The sequence below is a fragment of the Gouania willdenowi genome, chromosome 19 (assembly GCF_900634775.1).
Source record: "Gouania willdenowi chromosome 19, fGouWil2.1, whole genome shotgun sequence".
Classification (NCBI taxonomy): Eukaryota; Metazoa; Chordata; class Actinopteri; order Blenniiformes; family Gobiesocidae; genus Gouania; species Gouania willdenowi.
In genome coordinates, this window is record NC_041062.1 from 17,560,618 (window position 1) to 17,581,999 (window position 21,382).

Here is a 21,382-nt window from a genome sequence, read left to right on the forward strand (position 1 = left end):
CACCCCAAAGGCACACATCAAGTGCGGAACCGCAGCCCCGAGCCAAAGATGCCCCGGACCCACCCACCAGTCCGCAGATGGCAGGACAGACCCACCAGGCGGCCGACAGCAACCTCCACCACCGGAACAGCTAGCGCCGCCCCCCAGTAAACAGCATCGCTCCGAGGCACCTAGCAACCCCGCCCCAACCCCGGTGAGGACACCAGCACACCCCCAGCACACCCACCCCCCAAACCGGCGAGGCAGGCCGCCCCAGGCCCGCACACCGCGGGGCCCGCCCCCAAGGCCACCAGCCGACGAAACAAGCACCAAGCCCCACCCAAGGGGAGGAAGCGTCCCCGCGCTCCACCAGGCCGACACCGCCCGGAAAGACCCCGCAAGGAGAGACCCCAGCAAAGCCCCCCCGAGACCCACCGCCACGCCCGACCACACCATCCTGATGTATTTTCACTCTATGTAGTGGCCCAGCCACCAACAGAGGGGCCAGGCCCCCACCGGAGAGGCCCAAATATGTGAGCCAACCCACCACCCTGTTATGGTGCCTCTCCATTCCCCAATGGAGAGGCACTTCCCTATCCCCTGTGTGAGTGTGTGTGTTCAGTGAATGTATGGGGTGTAATTAAAAGAAGGGGGATGGAGGGGAGCGGTGCTCCCCATCCTACCTCTGTGGATATACGTGTATGTGGTGTAATAGGCCGGAGGGTGTAAGTGAGGGTACACCCTCCGGGGGGTGGCATGTTGAGGTGTGATTAAAATTGGAGGGATTAGTAGGGTAACTAGAGGTGGGAGTGCCGCCCCCACGCCACTACATAGTGACACAGGTGGCGGCCCCCTCCACCCCCAGTCCCACCATCCAGCCCCCCAAGGGTTGGGTATGGGTGTGTGGTGCATATTGTGAATGGGCCAGACCAGCTGGGAGTGAGGTGAAGTGTACATGTAGGAGGACTGTCCGGTGCGAGCCGGGCCCGTCCGCGTGGCGGGCCACGCGAGATGGTAGAAGGTGCAGACGGGCAAGCGGCACTGTGGGCCCCGGAGCAGCAAAGCCGGAGACCCCCCCCACGGCACCCCCCAGACTGCGACGGCCCCGCGGAGCACAGCGGCACCCCCCACCCCCGGGCGCAGCCAGGCACCAACCCCGTCCCCCGGTGCCCCAGGGAGCGACCCCCGCCGCACGCCGGCCCAGAGCGACGCCCCTCCGCCGCCAAGGAGAGCGGCCGAGCAGGGGGAGGCCCGTGCCCGCACCAGGGCCAGCACAGGCCCACCCGGCGCCACGACACAACACCCTCCACCAGAAGGCGGCCCCGGCCCCCCCGACGAAAGAGGACACCATCCACCGCCAAGCAGGGCCACCCCGCCAGCCATGGACCGGCAAGCCCGAGTACCGAAGCACCCCCAGCCCGGTACCGCCATCCCACACCAACGGCGCCAGAAGAGCCCCCCCCCCCCCCCACGGAGGGGACCCCCGACGACCCACGCACCGGCACGAGACACCCCCCCGACGCCAGCGCACCCCGGACGACAGCGGGCCCCAGGCCACCAGCCCCGCCCCACCCAAGGCTGCGCAGCGCCGCCACGAGCCGCGGCCGGTCCCCGGGCAGATGACAGGAGAGCACGCCCCCGGACACCCAGACCACGGATCCACCCCCGGGACACCCCCGCCCCGGAATGGCGCCCACGGCGCCCGGTGCGCCCAGCCAGCAGACCAGCCAATCCCGACGCGGATCCACCAGGCCAAGAGCCACGCGCCGCGCCCCCGCACACCCACCCAACACGACCCCCGGGGAGGCCCCATAGCACCCCCCACCCCACACCCCCAGCCGTACTGGCCACACCGGAGGGGGGCCCCGCCCGGCCCGTCACGCAAGCGACATCCCTGGCGAAGGCGCGCGCCCCAGGGAGCCAAGCCGAGGACCCGCAAGGGCCGACGGAGCAACCCACGGCCACACCCCGCCACCCAGCAACCCAGGAGGCAATCGCCGACCCCGGGCAGCAGCCACCCCCAAAGCCGCCCACACCCCGGATCCCCCCGGACCGGAGCCACGGACCCCACCACCCCAGGCCCCCCAACGGGACCACCCCCCAGCCAACCCATCCGGCACGGCACCGCCCGCCCCCCAGGCGGGAGCAACAGCCCCCCCACCAGCCCCCAGGCAAACGGGAGCCCCCCAAACCCAGCCCAACCGGATGGCGGGCACAAGAGCAAAGGAGGAGGGGGGGGAGGACTTCTTTAACACTGATTGGTTGTTTGTGTTCACGTGATATTATTGGCCCATTTAGTTAGCAAAAGGTGTTTTTAAAAATGTATTCCGTGACATTTTTGTCTCTCCCTTAGTGCAGGAACAACACCCGGCTTTTGCTCCGGGACCTGATGATTTCGTCATTCTGTGTTGTGTTGTGAGCTTTTGGGGCATTTTTTTTGTGTTGTGGTGTTCCTAATTTTGTGGTGTGTTGTGTTGTGTTTTTAGCCTTTAGGGCCACTGTACTACCGTGATTTGGATCTATAGAAATTAAGTCATATAAGTAATCAGAGAGCGCAAACCTCTGCCGAGCACCAAATATTCTCTTTGCCAGATATCCACAGTGTTCTGGATCAGTGATTCTGATCATTGCACCAAACATGATCATCATTCATATCTTAAAGGCTTGTAAAAAAAAGAATGTATTTTCCCATTTAAAACAATACAGTACGTCCAAATGTGTGGCCATCCCCAATTTTTCAAAATCCAAATTGGTTGGTGAAATTGAGTAACCAAACCAACATAACTGAGTCAAGATTTGTCAATTACAATCTAAGATGTGACAGTTTGTCAATGATGAGAGATGGAGATTCTTTCATTTTTCAATTTCAATCTTCCCCTACGTCAATAATTACCTCCTTGGTGGAGGTAATTATTGACGTAAAGGAAAACAGTGAACCGTAGAGAGGAACCATTGATTGTTGTTGCACATGAGGAGGGAAGACTTGTCAGAACATATATCTATATTTAGAGCTTCACCAACACAGATGAGTCGGGGAGCCAATGGTTGCCCATTGCCAATGGTCACCTTTAATAAACAGAATAAACAGGCATAGTAGGCGTAGGTCCTGTTTTGTCTATATTCTCATCCACCATCTGGAAGCGCCCATGTTGTTTATCAAGAAAGACTGTACAGATCATCACAGCAGCACATTATGATTACTGTCAGTAGGAGGCGGGTCACTCTGTGCCATTTCACAGGAGAGCAAGGTCATTGCTAGAGAGACGTTAATTATATGGATATCCTGCTATTAAAAGAAAACATATAGGATACACGCTCTGCTCATGTCTCAATATAACTGATTAGAAATGTAATTAGTTCCCGTGAAAATTTGAATAAATTCATATGCATGCAGCGTGCAGATGGGAGAACTCTGCAGCTTTAGCATTTGAGTGGTCTCTCATTAACTCAAACCAATGTGACGGTATTTTTAACTAATGATAGGACCTGTACGCAAAAAACAACCTCACCTGCTGAGACAAACACAGAAGTGTACCCATAACATTCTGCAATCAAGAGACCAAGGCATAATGAAAAGGAGTGCTTTAACACGATACAACAATTACATCCTGTTGCACACCCATAAACAAAAGGCAAACAAGTGGATGCAATTACTTGTGAGCCTTTAGAGCCACATGTGCAACTGAAACTGATCTCAGGTTTTGTTGTTAAGTTGAAGCAGAGTAGATAATGAGCTCAGTAATTACTGGATTCCAGTTGACGTTGATGCCATAATCCTCGGAACATGTTTTTATCCATGCTGTGTTTGCATCAACGAGGATCTTCAGCTCTAGAATTCCAAACTGAATCTTCAAAACTGTACAAACATCATGTATAAATGTCCAAATTTATAGTTAAGGCTCATTTTAGAAGCCAAAAAACGGCACCAACAGTGACCGTAAAAGACATTGTTTTGCACTTTAGTTTAAAGTTAGGCTGGAAACATTGTAGAAATGAGGTGCAATGAATTTTAAAAGGTAAGTAATGAAAATAAGCAGTTTACTGAATGTCACCGAGACTAAACATTACTTTACAACACACATTTTTATGTTCACCACTAAGTTTATATTTTCTGTCCTTTTCAATGTTGCCAATTTAGCGACTTTGTTTCTAGATTTCAACCTGATCTCAAGGGGGATCATGGAACTGCCACGTAATCGATTACTCTGTGTTCCTACATGATTTCCTCATTCTTTGTTGTGTAGTTCTATCTTTTACCAAAGATATGCTTCAGATGTTAAAAAAAAAAAAAAAAACTCATGCTGGGAAATGGTCTCCTGCTGCACATGTAAAAAAATGGCTCAAATGATCCAAAACAATGTTGTGAAGGCAATAATAAGGGATTGGTTCGGAGTAATGGGGGTTCACGTCATCTCCCAATATAAATACATCTGTTAGAAATTCCTCCCATGCAGCACGGAAAAAAATAATTGTTGGCCATACAACAAGTGATAAGATGGAATCCTGTTGGCACGCACAAGACAAGAGATTTGTTTATTTACTGGGGTGACTGAGCTTTATATTTAGCGGCTTTTTATAGACCCTCCTACTGACAAATCAAGTGACCTGTTATCGTGTAAATTTACTCTTCTGCGTGTGGCCATCCCATCCCCTCCACCATAACTATCAGTCTTAACTAACGTCTTCTGTATCTACAGCTCTGAAAACAATGGGTTCCTCCGTGTCCAACCGTCAGGAACTCTGAAGCTCTTTCACAATAAAAGAGCTTTGAAAATCAAGCCCATTTACCATTTATTTGTAAAAACAGGCACCACAAACAGTTCCAAGTTTGATCAAGTCGACTGAGAATGCTGCATTATTATATTTGCATACATGCCCCACATCCTATCTGCCCACACTGCATATGTATTATTATATATTGTCATTGTGTCATATTGTCGGCTCGAAGGATTGTAATACTGATTCTGTGAGGTTAGTGTTGTCTGCACACGTTATTAAAGGCGCAGACCATTAGAAGATCTGCCCCAAAGTGTGGCCTTTGAGGCTAATGGGCCTTAGCTGTTGATAATAAGTGTCTCTTCATATAGAGGATGATGACATTTCTTTTCCCCTTTTCAGCTGTAACTACAGGCGTATGGTCAGAGGTGGACTGGGACAAAAATTCCGCCGTGGCATTTTCTGTCCAGACCAGCCGACTACATTATCAATGACACCATGTTGAAGCTGTTATTAAGTCAGTGATGCTCAATATATGGCTCTTTATGTCTCAGTTTTAATTATCATTCCCACAGAAAACCTTAAAAGGACTTTTTAACCCTCCTTTTGCCAAGAAATATCTCTTTTTTCCTATTTTTTGTCCATTTTTGCAAGTTGTTTTTGACATTTAAATCAAATTTTTGGCACTTTTTATCCAAATAAGCTAACTTTTGCTCAATAAATACCACCTGTTTCCCTTTTTTCCTACATTTTGTTGCACATTTTTGCCCTTTTTCACGATTGTTTGCCATATTTTGCCCATTTAAGCTACCTTTTACCATTACATACCACCTAATTCCTCCTGTTTTGCCCATTTTCCGGCCACTCTTGACCGCTTTTGGCCCATTTTAGTCACTTTTCACTCTTTTCATGCTAAATTTTTGCTACTTATGGACCATTTTTGGCCACCTGTTGCCATGTCTGCCTCCACTCGCTCATCGAAAAAAAATGAAAATAAAAAATTCTGGCAGACCGGCCTGGCCGACTGGGACGATGCCCGGTATGCCAGATGGCCAGTCCACCATGCATGTGGCTATAACTGCTGTACAGCAGCACCACATGTATCCCAGAGAAATTTTATTACCTTGAAATTCTTTTAGTAAAATGACATTAAAGAAACGTGTGCAGAGAAAAACATGCATTAAAGGCATGCTGTGCAACATATTCTAAAACACTCCGTGTGACTTTACCTGATCCACATAAAAGTCATTGGCCTCTATTACATTGGACGGTTAAATTGTTTATTTGTTCTTGATACTGGGCTACACAAACCCAAACAGAAATAATTGAAGTAATGGCAGTAATCATCATTATTACATCTGTAATAAATAAATAGGAGGTGGTGATATTATACATTTTTAGACATTTTCAAATAAAGAGAGGAAAAATATTGCTGTTCATTGATGGACGTTAAGATGACTCAACCTCAAGATGTTGTCAGAGCAAACAACGCAGTGAGATCTAATGAAAGTTAAATCGATGTCGCACAACCTGAGTTGTTATTGAAAATGTAATTCTGAAGTTAGTTTCAATAGATTTCTGTACTACTATTTATTTCCAGATTTACAAAACTCCACATTGCCAAACAAAAACCACCTGTGGTGTCTACTCCTCTCTGTTTTATCGATTGTGCCCAGTTATCTTGCTTTGTGTATTTAATGCTGAAGTATGCAGTGATTCAGCAGAGCTGTAGCTGAACAACTTTGGACTGTTTACAGTCAAAGAAAATCTGCTTGAGGCAACTCCAAACTGGGCTTGTGGTGGAACCCCCTAAAGGAACTTTTACTTTTAAGCAACCAAATGTGGCATGTGGATATAGTGATTTTCATGCTCTATTTTTTTCCAATTCTCATAAATCTCTAAAAGCACAGCAATGAAATGAACACGCACGGGAATAAGAACGAGATGGAAGAAATGATCCAATAAACTCAACCACTGAGCCTCCATTAGAACAGAAGCTTAGGAGCATTTGTCTGTAGCTATGTTTGCTTTTTTTTTTTTAATTACAATTATGTTTATGATATTTGCCTCTTAAACTATCTTGGCAAAAATGTAGTTTTGTAAGAGGAAGTGGCTTTTACAAAGCTGGTGGAAATATGTATTTGTTTAGCTTCTGGATCCATCATCATCCAATCATAACAAGCTACTACCCAAACTGAGTGAATGCTCATTTTCTCACAATTAATCAATAAATAAATGTGGTTCCTTTTGAAACTGAGATAATCAAGTGTAAAGCTTATCCCAGGATAAGCAAGTCCGAAAGTATTCGCTAAATCCGTATGTAAAATTGAACAACACTAGTTATAGGTTATGAAGGTCAATTTTGGTACAACTTGGCTAAGAACTTAGACTCATTATGGAACTTAATTTGTCAAGCAAAATGACTAATATTGGAATGTAGCCTAAAGATAATGCAGCATTTTCAACTAAAGGCTAATAACTTGTTATATCATGTGGTACCTTGTAGCGTTTGAACAATCAGTGTAACTTTATTCGTTAGTCTGATAAAAAAAAAAAAAATAAAGCCTCTGATTGGCTTCGTTTATGAAAAAAATTACTTTTGAGTAATTTGGATCAATGTGAAGTAAACAAATCAATTCAAATAAGATCAACGATGTGACACCTCATCAAATTGGAGAGACAGCGAGAACAAAAAGTGGTTTCCTGCACTTTTTTACTGCCATAAGCCTCTTTTTACTGCCATGGCACTGTGGGACACTCTTGGACAATGTAAGACACCCTGGGACAATGTAGGACAGTCTGGGACAATATAGGACAATGTGGAACACTTTAGGACAATATAGGACACTATGAGACAATGTAGGGTGCTATGGGATACACTGGAACAAAGTAGGACACTGCTACATTTATTCATTAGTCTGATAAAAAAATAATAATAAAAAAAAAATAGCCTCCGATTGGCTTTGTTCATGAAAAAGGTAACTTTTGAGTAATTTCAAGTAAAAAAATCAAATCAAATCAAATAAGACTAACAATGTGACTGGGGCTGGGATAAACGATTAATCTATTTTTTTCGATGTATCAATTAATCTAATGACTCATTTTTTTTAATTTTATGGATTATCTCCCCATTAATTGACTAAAAGTAATTTATACATGTTAATTTACATATCTAAAATGAAACAAAAAAAAAAAAACATGTATTCCATAACGTTGCAATATATGTTTATTGCTCTTCAAATCAAAATTCTAAAATAAAGTAAGAATATAAAAGTACAATATAATGCATTCAGTCAGGGGTAACAATAAAAAATACATTTAAAAAAGCAGTGGGAGCCAGCAGCCTGTCATGATGTCCTTCCTCAACCAACAGAATTTAAGATTTTTGTTTAAAACACATAGGCCTAGCTTACTGAAAAAAGTGCATCTTTTTATTTTTTCATTCACCTGAAAATAACGACAACCTAAGGTAATACACTCTGCCACTCACATTTTTCTTAAACTCAAAATTCCAAATGCTAATACAGAAAGTGCTTTTCCAACAAAAAAACTGAACTTTCCTTTTACCTTAAGAATGGTGTGTGTGGTGTGTGCTGCAGCACACACACGCGCGCGCACACACAGTACACAGTAAAAGGAATACACTTTCTGTATTAGCTCCTGCTGCTGCTGCTGATGTCGCAGCAGGTGTTTTCTCCTTGTCGCGTCGACCCAGTCATACCTGGGATAAAAGACGAGGGTTATGGGGAACAGCTACTGTACCTTTGACGAACGAGTGCTTGCCTTCACTGCCTTGCATTTTTGAAACTCAGAAGAGCCACTCGCCTTAGTTATTCTCCGGCTCCGCCATCTTCGGTTTGGTTGGACGACGCATCGGCGCGCATATTTTGTGTCTCGACGTCATCTATTACATCGTTGGCCCAGCCCTAGATGTGACACCTCATCAAATTGGAGACAGCGAGAACAAAAATTGGTTTCTGCCATGGCACTGCGGGACACTCTGGGACAATGTAGGACAGTCTGGTACAATATAAGACAATCTGGGACATCGTAGGAGACCCTGGGACAATGTAAGATAATATGGGACGATGTAGGACAGTCTGGGACAATGTAGGACAGTCTGGGACAATGTAGGACACTCTTGGACAATGTAGGACAATCTGGGACAATGTACGACAGAATAGGGCAATGTAGGACAGTCTAGGACAATGTACGACAGAATAGGACAATGTAGGACAGTCTGGGACAATGTAGGACAGTATAGGACAATGTAGGACAGTATAGGACAATGTAGGACACTCTTGAACAATGTAGGACAGTCTGGGATATCGTAGGAGACCCTGGGATGATGTAGGACAGTCTGGGACAATGTAGGACAGTATAGGACAATGGAGGACAGTCTGGGATAATATAGGAGACCATGGGACTATGTAGGACAGTATGGGAAAATGTAGGATAGTCTGGAACAATGTAGGACACTCTTGGACAATGTAGGACTGTATAGGACAATGTCGGACAGTCTGGGACAATGTAGGACAGTACAGGACAATATAGGAGACCATGGGACTATGTAGGACAGTATGGGAAAATGTAGGATAGTCTGGAACAATGTCGGAAACTCTGTGCCAATGTTGGACAGTATGGGACAATGTAGGGCACACCGGGACAATGTAGGACACCCTGGACAGTGTAGGAGACCCTGGGACAGTGTACGACAGTATGGGACCATGTAGGACACTCTGGGACAAAGTAGGACTTTCTGAGACAGTGTGGAATACTCTGGGACAATGTGGGACAATGTAGGACACTGTTGGACAATTTAAGACAATGTGGGACACTTTAAGACAATGTGCCATATGTCACAAAAAAGTAGCATTGGCAGAAACCACTTTTGGTTCTTGGCCCTACTGGAAAGTTTAAATACTGGAAAAAAGGCACTGAAATATTACATAATTCACTGTCATTTGGTGAGAGGAAGTTATTGATGATTTGAAATAAATCCTTAGCCTAAATGTCGTGAGGTCTGCCTTCAGATTTTGTAGTGTTAACTATGACATGATGTAAAAGGTGACTTATGCTATGTTTGTGATTACAGGCATGTCTTTACACAAACTCATGTCATAATTAAACCATGAATAATCAACGCTGGTTTTGCTCCGACAACATCTATTCTAGCAGGGTTCGATGAAGTGTCATTTAAGTATGGGGAGAGATCAAAGGGTGACCCTTCGCTGCACTACTGCACGACTGAGCACTCCCCTGCTGTCTACGAGTAAACAATACTCCCCTCTGTCTAACCCTCTGACGCACGCTTCATTACAATCTTCCTTCCATCGTTTTTTTAGAGGGAGCTATTTCAGCGCCCTCTTCTTACCTCTGTTTGTTCTCTTTAAAAAAAAAAAAAAGAAGCCCTCAGGCGGACTGTGACATTCGTTAAAAGCATCTAGGGACATGCAGGCATGTGAGGGACTGCTTCTGATCTATGCTGCTTTTCTAGAAAAAACAAGATGAGTGGAAGAGTAGGCTTTATACTGATTCTTTGTCAGTGACTTGAAGTCTCAAGAGGAAACGACAGTTCATATTTCTCCACAAAGACATAACCTCTGGGTGACATTCTTCAACTGGAAAGAAAATACTGTCCCTCAGAAACCACAACTGTCCCCGGTTTGAATACAAACTAAACTATGCATCCCGTATTGAACTGATAAGGGCACTCGGTCCGATTTCTGTCAAAAACTGTCTGGTAAAAGGCAATAGGATTATAAAAGGATTTTAATAAATCCCATGTCTGGATTTCCCACTTAATGTGTCACGGCGCAAATTAAATTATCATATTGCTGTCACTGTTTGTCATATTGGAGAAGAACAGTTTCTGAAAGCTACAAGGCTGTACGTCACACCCCGTATAGCAGTGGTTCCCAACCTTTTGTGGATCATGACCCCATTTTGACATCACACATTTCTGGTGACCCCAAAGATACCTAGAATTTGTTTTTGGTCACGTTTGTTTCAAATACAGAGTAGCCATTTTTTTTATAGTGCATTTTAATGGAACTAGATTTATATTTGAGAAAGAGCAATCCATCCATTTTCAGACCCGCTTGTTCCTGTTTTCAGGGTTGTGGGGTTTTTGAGAAAGTTAAAGTATGGAATACAGTTGATTAGGATTGTGTGTTGTGTCAAAAATGTTTGTATTTTTCAATTAACTACTCAACATTTTAAGGGACCCATTTAATTTCCAAGCGACCCCATATACAAAACACTGCCTTACAGTTTTGTTGTTATGGTAATTTTACTCAAATGTATGGAAGAAACCTTTGAAAAAGCTCCTTTGTTTGGTGACAGCATTGGAGAAAAACACCAGGGTGAAGAAAAGAGAGCAAATAACAGCGGATTTAAAAATAAATAAATAAATAAATTCATGAAAAATTTTGCATGCTTTTTATGTCGTTTTCCTTAATGTTTGTGTTTGGGTTTCTTTGTTTTGATTAGGCTACCGGACTCAAAAACCGTACTTTCCTCTGTTATATATGAACGGACCGGGCTGAATTTTGGTAGGCATAATATATGGATGTGTACTCATCGATGTTCAGAGCGAATTTTGATTTGGGGCCCAGGGGGCTCTAAGGGGCCCTAAAAAATGTAAAAAAATGAAAGCCAATTTCTCATTTATTTGCGAGTCAAATATTACGACAGGTGGTGGTTCCGAATCATTGCCACATACCAATATATACATGGGGCCATTACCCCGTACGTGGCATTGGGGTGCCAGGGGCCCATTTTTCAAACGACTACTCCTCCTTTAGTTCTTGTTAGATCGGAATGCAGTTTGGTAGGAATTAATATGATAAGACACTTTTTTTTTTTAATGGGGCCCAGGGGCCCACCCCCCATTCCGGTCATTTCCAAATTTATGGGAACATAGTCATGTGATATATCGTTTCAAAGGTAATTCTAGATAGATTATGATTATGCCTCGCACAATTTGGTTAGGGGCCTTTTTTTTAGGCAATTTCCATTAAAGTCGTTTTCTCATTTATTTGTGAGTCAAATATTGCGACAGTTGGTGGTACCGAATCATTGACACATACCAATATATGAATGGGGCCCATTACTTCGTATGTGCTACGAGGGCACCAGGGGGCCCCATTTTTCAAATGACTACTCCTTCATTAATGCTCATTGAATCGGGCTGTAATTTCAAATGGACATTCTATGAGCGGATGTCAACAGCCTCTTGGAGACCTTTTTTATGGGGGGAACGGGGGCCCGGGCGACCACCCCCTTTTTCCGGTAATTTCTAAATTTATCGTAACATAGTTGTGTGATATATCGTTTCAAAGGCAATTCAACGTAGATTACAATTTTACGTCGCACAATTTAATTTGTTTACTCGGTGGAACTGAGTCATTTCACTAAATTCTGAGCAACGTAGTACGTGCTATTCGGCGCAAAGACGTTCCGCAGGTTAAGCAGTTAAGGATTACATTAAATTATAGAAAACTAAAATCAATATTATGCATTACATCTTTTCTGAAATAAATACTTAACTGTCTGTTGAAGGATGACATAGTGTGACATTGGGGACATTTGATTGTTTAACTTGAAATGACCTCATACATAGTAATGTTAAGTAGTATTATTTATGGGTTTTTTTGTTTGTTTTTTTATGTTTAAAGCAAACCTGAGATAATTTTGTGTAACTATTTTTGTGTAAAGTATAGGCTACACTAAACGAAGGAATTTCATTGTTTCAGAAAAATACTCAGACGTTTTTTCCCAAAGAAATGCAAAACACAAAAAAACGCAACAATGAAAATAGTAAAAAAATTTAATAAATACATTATAACTTATATACATTCTATTCTATTTACTGTGGAATGTGAGTTGTTCCTTCCAAAATGACTGTGTATTATGTTCAAATAAAGGGAACATCAACATGTTTAAAAATCTATGTTTTTATCCTGCATTAGAAGATTGGGATGACTTTGTTCTTGGAAATTAGTCTATGTCCATCAACAGCCCATCACAATATTACCTTCATTTTCTTCCTTGGTGTGATTTGTTGCTGGTATTACATCCCAGCACTTTCCCTTTTAGAAGAAGAGCCTTTCAACCAATAATCCACTGCTTTTATCTTGGTTTGTTCAAAAGTTACCAACCGGGACATCAAAGGGTCATTCTGTACACACAGATGTGCTGTAATCCTTTAGTTTATTGTCATGCTTTGGATAAACCTGGACGCAAATTTCTGTGAAAAGATCCATTAATGGTTTTCACAAGAACAAGATCAGCACTTAAGCCTTAATACATCCCTAACATTTCAGTTAGTAGAAGAAAAATAAACAGCTAATATGACCAACAACTCCAGATTACTCAAACATGTGGAATTCTTAACTCTAATAATAATAATAATAATAATAATAATAATAATAATAAGGGGCGACCGTGGCTCAGGTGGTAGTGGGTCGTCTTCTGATCGAGAGGTTGGGGGTTCGATCCCAGTACCTGACTCTGTGTCGAAGTGTCCTTGGGCAAGACACTGAACCCTAAGTTGCTCCCAGTGGTCGACTAGCGCCTTGCATGGCAGTCCTGTCCCACTGGTGTGTGAATGTGAGAGTGATTGGGTGAATGAGCTGATATGTAAAGCGCTTTGAGACTGCTTCAGTGTGGTGATAAAGCGCTATATAAAATCCAGTCCATAGTCCATAATAATCTATTTGGACAAATTTAAGGTACTTGAGTGAAATTGAAATACCCAACAACAAAATGCTTTGCAGAGGTGAAAGCCTGCTGTTTGGTCAGATCAGCCAAATCAGGATAGCAGTACACATGGGTACTTTTGAATACTAAAAAGAAAAGTGAGCTAACTATAGTAGCAGGACAAAAACCGGTAACACTTTACTTGAAGTTTTATGCATAAAGGCTGACATTACGCTGTCATTATTATGACATGACACCCGTCATTAGCATTAATAAGGTGCCATGAAGGCTGCCATTAAGTGTCCTTCCTTACCCTAACCCCACTAGATCCCTCCCCCAACCCAAAAAAGTCAACATAGCTCCAAAGTTGTCAAAACGTTGCGACCAACACCTAATGCTAGCCTTCATGACACCCCAGTCATGCTAATGACAGATAATGACAACATACTGTCAGCCTTGTACATAAAACTTCAAGCAAAGTGTTACACAAAAACTGTATCTGATAAGCTCTGCACTTCATCTCCATCCACCTCAAAACTTTCATCTTTAGAATGTACAGATTCACATGAATGATTCCTTTTAGTCATGTTATCTTTCAGTCATTCTCATATTACCTCGATTATGCACTGTCGACTATCCTAGCACAGTGCATGAATACGGATTTTGGTTAATTTATGCCTTAAAGGTCCAGTATTATGCTATTTTTCACCCATCTCCAATTGTTCTAAGAACCCCAACAATATAGTATTTGAGGTTTATTTTCCCAAACTTACCTGTTTTCTGGAGTTTTAGCCCTTTGAAAAGTCACTTTCAGAGCGATCCTAAAAACAGGCCGTTGTCACGCTTCAGCGTGTGTTCATCACAGCAGTAGCAGCAGTAAATCATTAAGAGTCTTCCTTCAATTGTTAACCTTTTCTGACCACAGAAATAGTCCATTTAAGACGATAGTCAATTGTTTTGTTCAACCGCTGCGTCGCATTGGGTCACAAGACTTACAAACACGTCATATCATCCCATAAAGGCGATACAAGGTGGTATAACAGCTACTAAAAGTGAAACTGATTGTGAACGCTCTTCGATTTATCTACATACTGGATTATCTATATACCGAATGTAAATAATGTATATTAACTGTGATATTAACTGTAATATTAACCTGTCTTTGTTATGTTTATTTTAGCTGTGAGGTAGTTTGAGAGGGAGGAGCTCACGTTCTTATGTAAGGTAGGAGGAGCCAGGATTTTCAGGAGGAGGAGTTTCCTCCTTATGACTCATAAGGGGGCAAAAATCCAACTCACCCGTTTGGAGCTGACTTTTTACAAAATGTGGAATAACAAGGGAGGGAGGAAACAGAACTTTTTCAACTTTGGCCCTCTGAATGAGACTAAAGGAATGTATATCACTGTAGCAAAACCATTATAAAGTGATTCTATTAAACTGATTAGTCACTACTTAAAATAGTGGTTTATTATTTCTGATATCCTACATTTTTTAAAGCATATCAGGGATAAAACTCAGAGGAAGTTTCAGGGGTCCCCTTGGGTCGTGAACCTTCTCAATACGCCTATAGAAAGAAATGCTATTAGAAATACAGCATAAAACACTTTTTAAATCATTCATTTGTGTGGGTCTAATAGCGTGGAATAGAATTTCATTTTCTTACTCATTTTTTTCTAAATGCTCTGACAAAAAGGCTCAGCGTCATCTAGCTTCATTGCGAGATCTCAAGGACAGACATAATCATTTATTGATGAGTGTCCTCAATTAATTCTTACAAACTTCCAAGTTATTTTATTGATCTTTGAGCAAATCTATCTCTAAATTATACAAAAATGTAAAGCTCTTCAGCCACTGGGCAACTTTAAAGCATTACATAAAACTAGGCTTCATTTTGAACTCCATTTGCCCTTGCACAATCTTAAATTACATAATATTTCTGGCTACCACAAGTTCCCAAACTTAAGATCAACACAGCCTGGCTTTAAACCAGAACACCCTCTCCTAAAATCTTTGATTGGAAAAATAGAATATAAATTTATCAGTGTTATCATAAAAGTAGAATATTTGCTAATAACCGGGTACTACAGACAATATATGTTGATAGATGCTTTTAGGGGATTCTAAACTAAGTTGCAAAATCACTGATTTGTTAAGTGTTTATGTCATTGCAAATGACCAGAGGTGAAAGTAACAGATTACAAGTACACACGTTAATGAAATTTAGTTGCTTTAATGGGTATTTAGTATATATCTGAATCAGTAATTTTACTTGTGCTTAAGTACGTTTTAAAAGAAGTAAAGTAATGAATTACATTTCTAAACCCAACCATAACTAAGTAAATTATTGTTTTTTGTTTTAAAATGATCAACGGACATTGTGAAACTATAAAAAGTGAAACAACCAGACAACAATCAAATGCATCACATCACAGTCTACCAATCAGATTAAACGTAGTGCACACGCCAAAACACCATTGAATGCTGGTTATTTTCTCACTTATAGAGTTCATAAATTTAGCAATACTTAGAATTTTTGAATTGTATTCATTAGTGTTATCTTATGTTTTTTTTTTTTTTTTTTTTTTTTTTTTTTTTTTGAAGAATTGTACATTTTGACAAACCTCTTATTTTAAAGGCAGTGGCTATCCGTACGGTTACCGTATCAATATGCTGACATTCTATCCATTACGCAGCGCCCCTATTTGGCCAGTTTAGGTAACGTGACTAAGACTAAAGCTTTCCTTAAACCTAACACTAAACCTAATCCTAACCCTAAAAATTGTTGCGATATTGGGTTATAACCGAACCTAACCTAACCCTAACCCTAAGACGCTATGTACTTGTACTTCGGTAACCGTACCAATAGTTTCGAGGGTTGTCATTTTCTATTTTATACATGATGCTTTTATGGAAAATGAATTAAGATTTGGTCTCTTCCTTTTTAAGTTTATACATGAGATGTTTACTAGATGCAACAGAACCGTGGCAAGATTTTTCTCTTAACCAAAAAGAAACATTGGGGTGAAAGTAACGAGTAACTTTTACTTTGAGTACTAATTAATTGAACCACTTTGTACTTGCACTTAATTATTTTATGTACGACTTACTTGTACATGAGCACAATTTCAATCAAGTAACAGTACTTCTTCTTTTTTTTTTTTTTTTTAACAGTAGCAGTACTTCTAATTGAGTAGGATACATAAGTAGTCTCTACACCTCTGCAAATGACTTATCATGGCCCCATACTGTACCATCATTTTTTTAATATATATATATATATATATATATATATATAATGAAAATGTCATTTTCTGACGAACAGGAACAGGACTAAACAGATGTCTGTGTTCCTGTTCCTCAGTAGTTTAGAACATTGTGTTGGAGAGGCACAGCTCTATCTGTGGGTGACGTCAGGGAGAGCCTCTGGTGGAAAGGCACGGAGCCAAAAGCACCGCAGTCGCACGTCAACAGGTGTTTAAAGTGAACTGTTGGAATGAAAGGTGAAGGAGAGGAGTCACTCAGGGTGCTATTTTCTGCTCCGAGCGCACGCGTCTGTCACTGCCTGGATGAGATTCAGCAGCGTTAAACCCTCAGAGCTTTGCAGCTCGGACAGAATGACGATGTATAATGATGTCAACAGATGTGTTCTATTGTACCAATGTTGTAGCAGTAGAATAATCAAGAGCAAATCTCGTGTTATATGCATGTGTAAAGTATGTAGCATTTTCTTCTTCGCTGAAATAAAACCATTATGCAAATATTTAAATCAAACTCCTTTGTAGGTTTTCTTTTCTAGATAGTTCTCTGTGTCCATGGATGTGGAAAAAAGTGGCATTGACTTTACATTAACAGCCCAACAGTAAGACAGAACAGTTTTTATTCAATTCAGAATTATTTATATGGTTTAAATACAACAATGTCATCTCACAACATTTATTATGGAAATAATAAATGGGGGAAAAACAACATTAGGAGGCCTGTGTTGACCCTGTTTTTCATTTAATCTAGGTTGTTACAAAAGTGGGGTACCGGTACCCACAGGGGTCCGCAAATTATCATATAGGGTACGTGAAAATAATAAAATAAAAACAACATTGGAAACTAGAAATATACCAGCAGTCAGGAGTCACAAATTACACATTAAATCAAGTAAGACTGCCCCCTAGTGGTAACAGAAAAAATAATCTCATTTAAAAAAACAAATATAGCCAAAAGCTACATTGCTTTACGCTGGCCAAATGTGCGATCAATACTTTGATGCCCTTTGCACCACATACTTGTGTGGAAGTGGATTTTCAGTTTTGGCAAACATGAAAATAAAATATAGAACAAAAAGCGTGGAGGACGATTTAAGACTCAGACTTTCTCAAATTAGGCCACTTAATTAAATTATGCATTAAATGATCATGTTTTTTAAGTGTGCAGGAGTAGGGGGTACATGTCATTAGAGGTACAGGACTGTGAAAAGTTTGATCTTCTAGATGAACCATTATAGAGTTATGGCTTGACCAATCAGAGACCAGGGCATTGTCTTTCACCTTTTACATTTTGATGGGAGAGTTTATGCAAGCCTAAACTTAGAACACCAACAATCTTTAAAACATTCATTTTGTGGTCAGATCTAGCCTTGCTCTTTTAACAGAGACGGTAACCTTAAAGTTTGGGTTCTCTTTAGCACAGTTTATTTTATTGCGTGAACTGATCTGATGTATCTATATATAATTGTTTTTTTTTTTTTTTGTTTTTTTTTGTGAAATAACGGTACAGAACACTGAATTACAATATGCTCAAAGGTGATTATGCATTTTTGACCAAATTAAGCCAAAAAAAGTACATACTGCAGCTTTAAGGCAAGCGATTACAGAGTGACTTTAAACATTCACACTGACTAAATATGACAGCTGATAAACTGTTCCCTGCAAATTCTCATAGTCGGAATATTATTCTAATAGTATTACCATTTTAAATGTATCTGGTGCAATTGTTTGTGATAAAAAACCCAACTATATTTATATTACATATACTTTTTGCACTTGTTTCATGTCACTTCCTGTTTTCCACGCTCCGATTAGACCACCTCTTGGCTAGTTGGAAGCACAACTGATTTTTGACACTGACAATCTAAAACATGTGTAAAGTCTGGCTAAATTTGATAGTTTGATTACTCTACATGTAAACACAACTGTCTAAGTGGCAGTTAATACAGGAAACCCAATAAACCTGTTCCTTCCTCTCTAAAGTTACTATAAATTATACTATAAATATAAATGCTTGCTTATTATTAGTCGTGTCACTTTTGTGTGTAATAAGATGCAAAGCTGATTTCACTAAAAACCAAGAATATTATGAAACTGAACAATCTGATGCTATTATCTATAATCTATGAATGTGGATGAATAAAGAAATAAAATGCACTGTTTTTAATCTCTTCAAATGAATCCATTGTCATGAAGGGTCTGGATATTTTACAAGCATACATGTTCTACAAACATTTTCATGAGTGTGTGCATGATGATTTATAACCACTGTATTAATAGCCTTGCTCTGTCTTTTGCCTCTTTTATAGATACGGACAAGCTGACAAGTCAAAGGAGAAAGAAGAAGAAGAAGCTACTGGGAAGACGAGTCTGAACTTTCTGTGACTACAAGAGTGAAAAGACGAGAATATGAAAACAATATGTCGATATATGTGTGGGCATAGCAACAGTGTAGGAGCGCCTGCTGTTAAAGAATGCGAACGACACACGAATGCTTTGATATGTGGCTCCTTAAAGGCATGGAGGAAAAGAGAGGAGTTCTCTATACTTCCATATTCTGTATATGTTTTCATTCCTTTGTGTGAAAGCACCTTTGACTGTTCGAGGTGAAGGTGACAGTGTGTGTGTGTGTGTGTGTGTGTGTGTGTGTGTGTGTGTGTGTGTGTGTGTGTGTGTGTGTGTGTGTGTGTGTAGGTGTGTGTGTGTGTGTGTGTACACAGCAGCAGATAAGGGAATACGCATTGTGTTTTTGTGGCACCAGTGGCCTCCTGCAGGATGGGAAAAATCGAAACAACAGGGTAGTTGCTAAGCTGCAGTGAGAGGAATGTTTTTACTGTAACATATTTGAAAAAAAATTACAGATAATGCTTTATTGTTAAGAAGAAATGTACTGGATGTGAACATGAATATTAAAGCATGACCTGGTTGTATGTCATCGTTAAAATAAGCAATGGGAATACAATACGGCTTGTATGAGGTACTGGGTAATAGTCAGAAACAGGGTTGGGGTCAATTATAAATGTAATTGCATAATTGATAATTCATTACAATTACGGGATAATTATAATTCTTGAGGATGCAGTAAGGCATTCTCACTATTGTTATCCTTAAAGTTTATTCTGGTTATTTATTTTGTCAAACTTTTTAATCCATTTCAACCTTTTCAATCTTATTGCTAATATTCAGCTATTGCTAGGTCAATACTATTGCTAGGCTAATGTTAATGGTAGGCTAATGCTAATGCTCGGTCAGTGCTAATGCCGTTTCCAGGATAATGCTAGGTTAGTGGTATCGCAAGGTTAATGCTATTGCTAAGCTAATGTTAACGCAAGTCTAATGCTAACACTAGGGCTAGGCTAATGCTAACACTAAGGTTAGGCTAATGCTATGCTATGCTATGCTATGCTATGCTATGCTATGCTATGCTATGCTATGCTATGCTATGTTAATGCCAGCTAATGATAATGCTGATGCTAGCTAATGCTAATGTTAATGCTAAGCTAATGCCGTGCGACACGGACCAGTACCTGCATCCTCACTGGCATTTTCTTTAGGAAATGCAAATACTCCAGTTGTAATTGTAATTGAAAAATATGTTTCTGTTGTCATCATAATTTAATTGTAATTCATTTCAGAAAATTGATTGACTTTGTATTTGTAATTGGCATGAACATTCTATAAAAACTGTCAATTAAAATTTGATTAAACACATAACGTAAGTCATAGCAGTCATAGCATGTTACAGTAAGTCATAGCATGTTACAGTGCTATGACTTACACATACGTAGTTAATAATTATTAAAATGTGTTTTATATCAAGTTCATCCGTCACTTCTCTTGAGGATCATTTTTATTATTTTATTTGTTTCATAAATTTAAATCAAGTGGTATAGTGGCCCCATAGACGCCCCCACACCAAAAATATTAATACCAATATTTTTTATAGAAAATGAAGCCTAACAAGAGAACCAAGAGATGAGAAACAAATAATAGATAATATTTGTGTGTATTTCACAGCTGTTTTAAGAAGAGATAGCTCATAGAAAACTAACACAAGAGGAAAGTTAGGGCTTATTTATTAAAGGCTCAGTAATTGTGATTCATTTTCAACTTTATTAATAGAGATGTAAAGAGAATAAAGATAAAAGAGAATAAGATTGTAATAATTGTAATTGACTTTCAGCGGAAAAATAATAATTGTGATTGTAAAAAATGCCATCGTAATCATAATTAATTTGTAATTGAACATGGATAATTGAAGATGTAATTGTAATTGAAAAATGTAATTGACCCCAACCCTGGAGAAAACTATATGGACTTAATTTGCAGATCATTTGTCATATGAAAAGCAAGTAAATTAAATAAACATCAGCGGTATTGTCAAAAGGGAATTATTGACGTGTGGAAAAAACTGCACACAATTAGTATTGACTAATATTTTCTACACTCAGCTGTTATGAGTTTATTGGAACACACTCCTTATCAGTAAGTACCACATACAACCTGAAGTGTAAACTATTTATTTTGTCTCCAAACACTTGTTCACTGAGAAAACTTTATGTCAATGTTTTTTTGTACTTAAAATCTTTTTTGTGAATAGAAAAGAATTTGCTGCCATTTTGTAACACAGGTGATAAAATGTGCTGGCAATGATGAACGATATAACATGAAAGAGAATATGAAATGTCTCGCTGTGGTTGAACATCATGTAGCTTATTATAAATAGG

General features: G+C 40.4%; 1 protein-coding gene across 3 annotated transcripts in view; it reads left to right on the forward strand.

The window, feature by feature from the left end:
• uts2r (urotensin 2 receptor) overlaps positions 1–20,001 on the forward strand; it is a 76,961-nt gene extending 56,960 nt beyond the window's left edge. For all 3 annotated transcript variants that reach the window (XM_028476211.1, XM_028476213.1, XM_028476212.1), the window contains one exon: positions 18,965–20,001. The gene's annotated coding sequence lies outside the window, so the exon portion shown is untranslated. The remainder of the gene's footprint in view (positions 1–18,964) is intronic.
• The last annotated feature ends 1,381 nt before the right edge of the window (positions 20,002–21,382 follow it).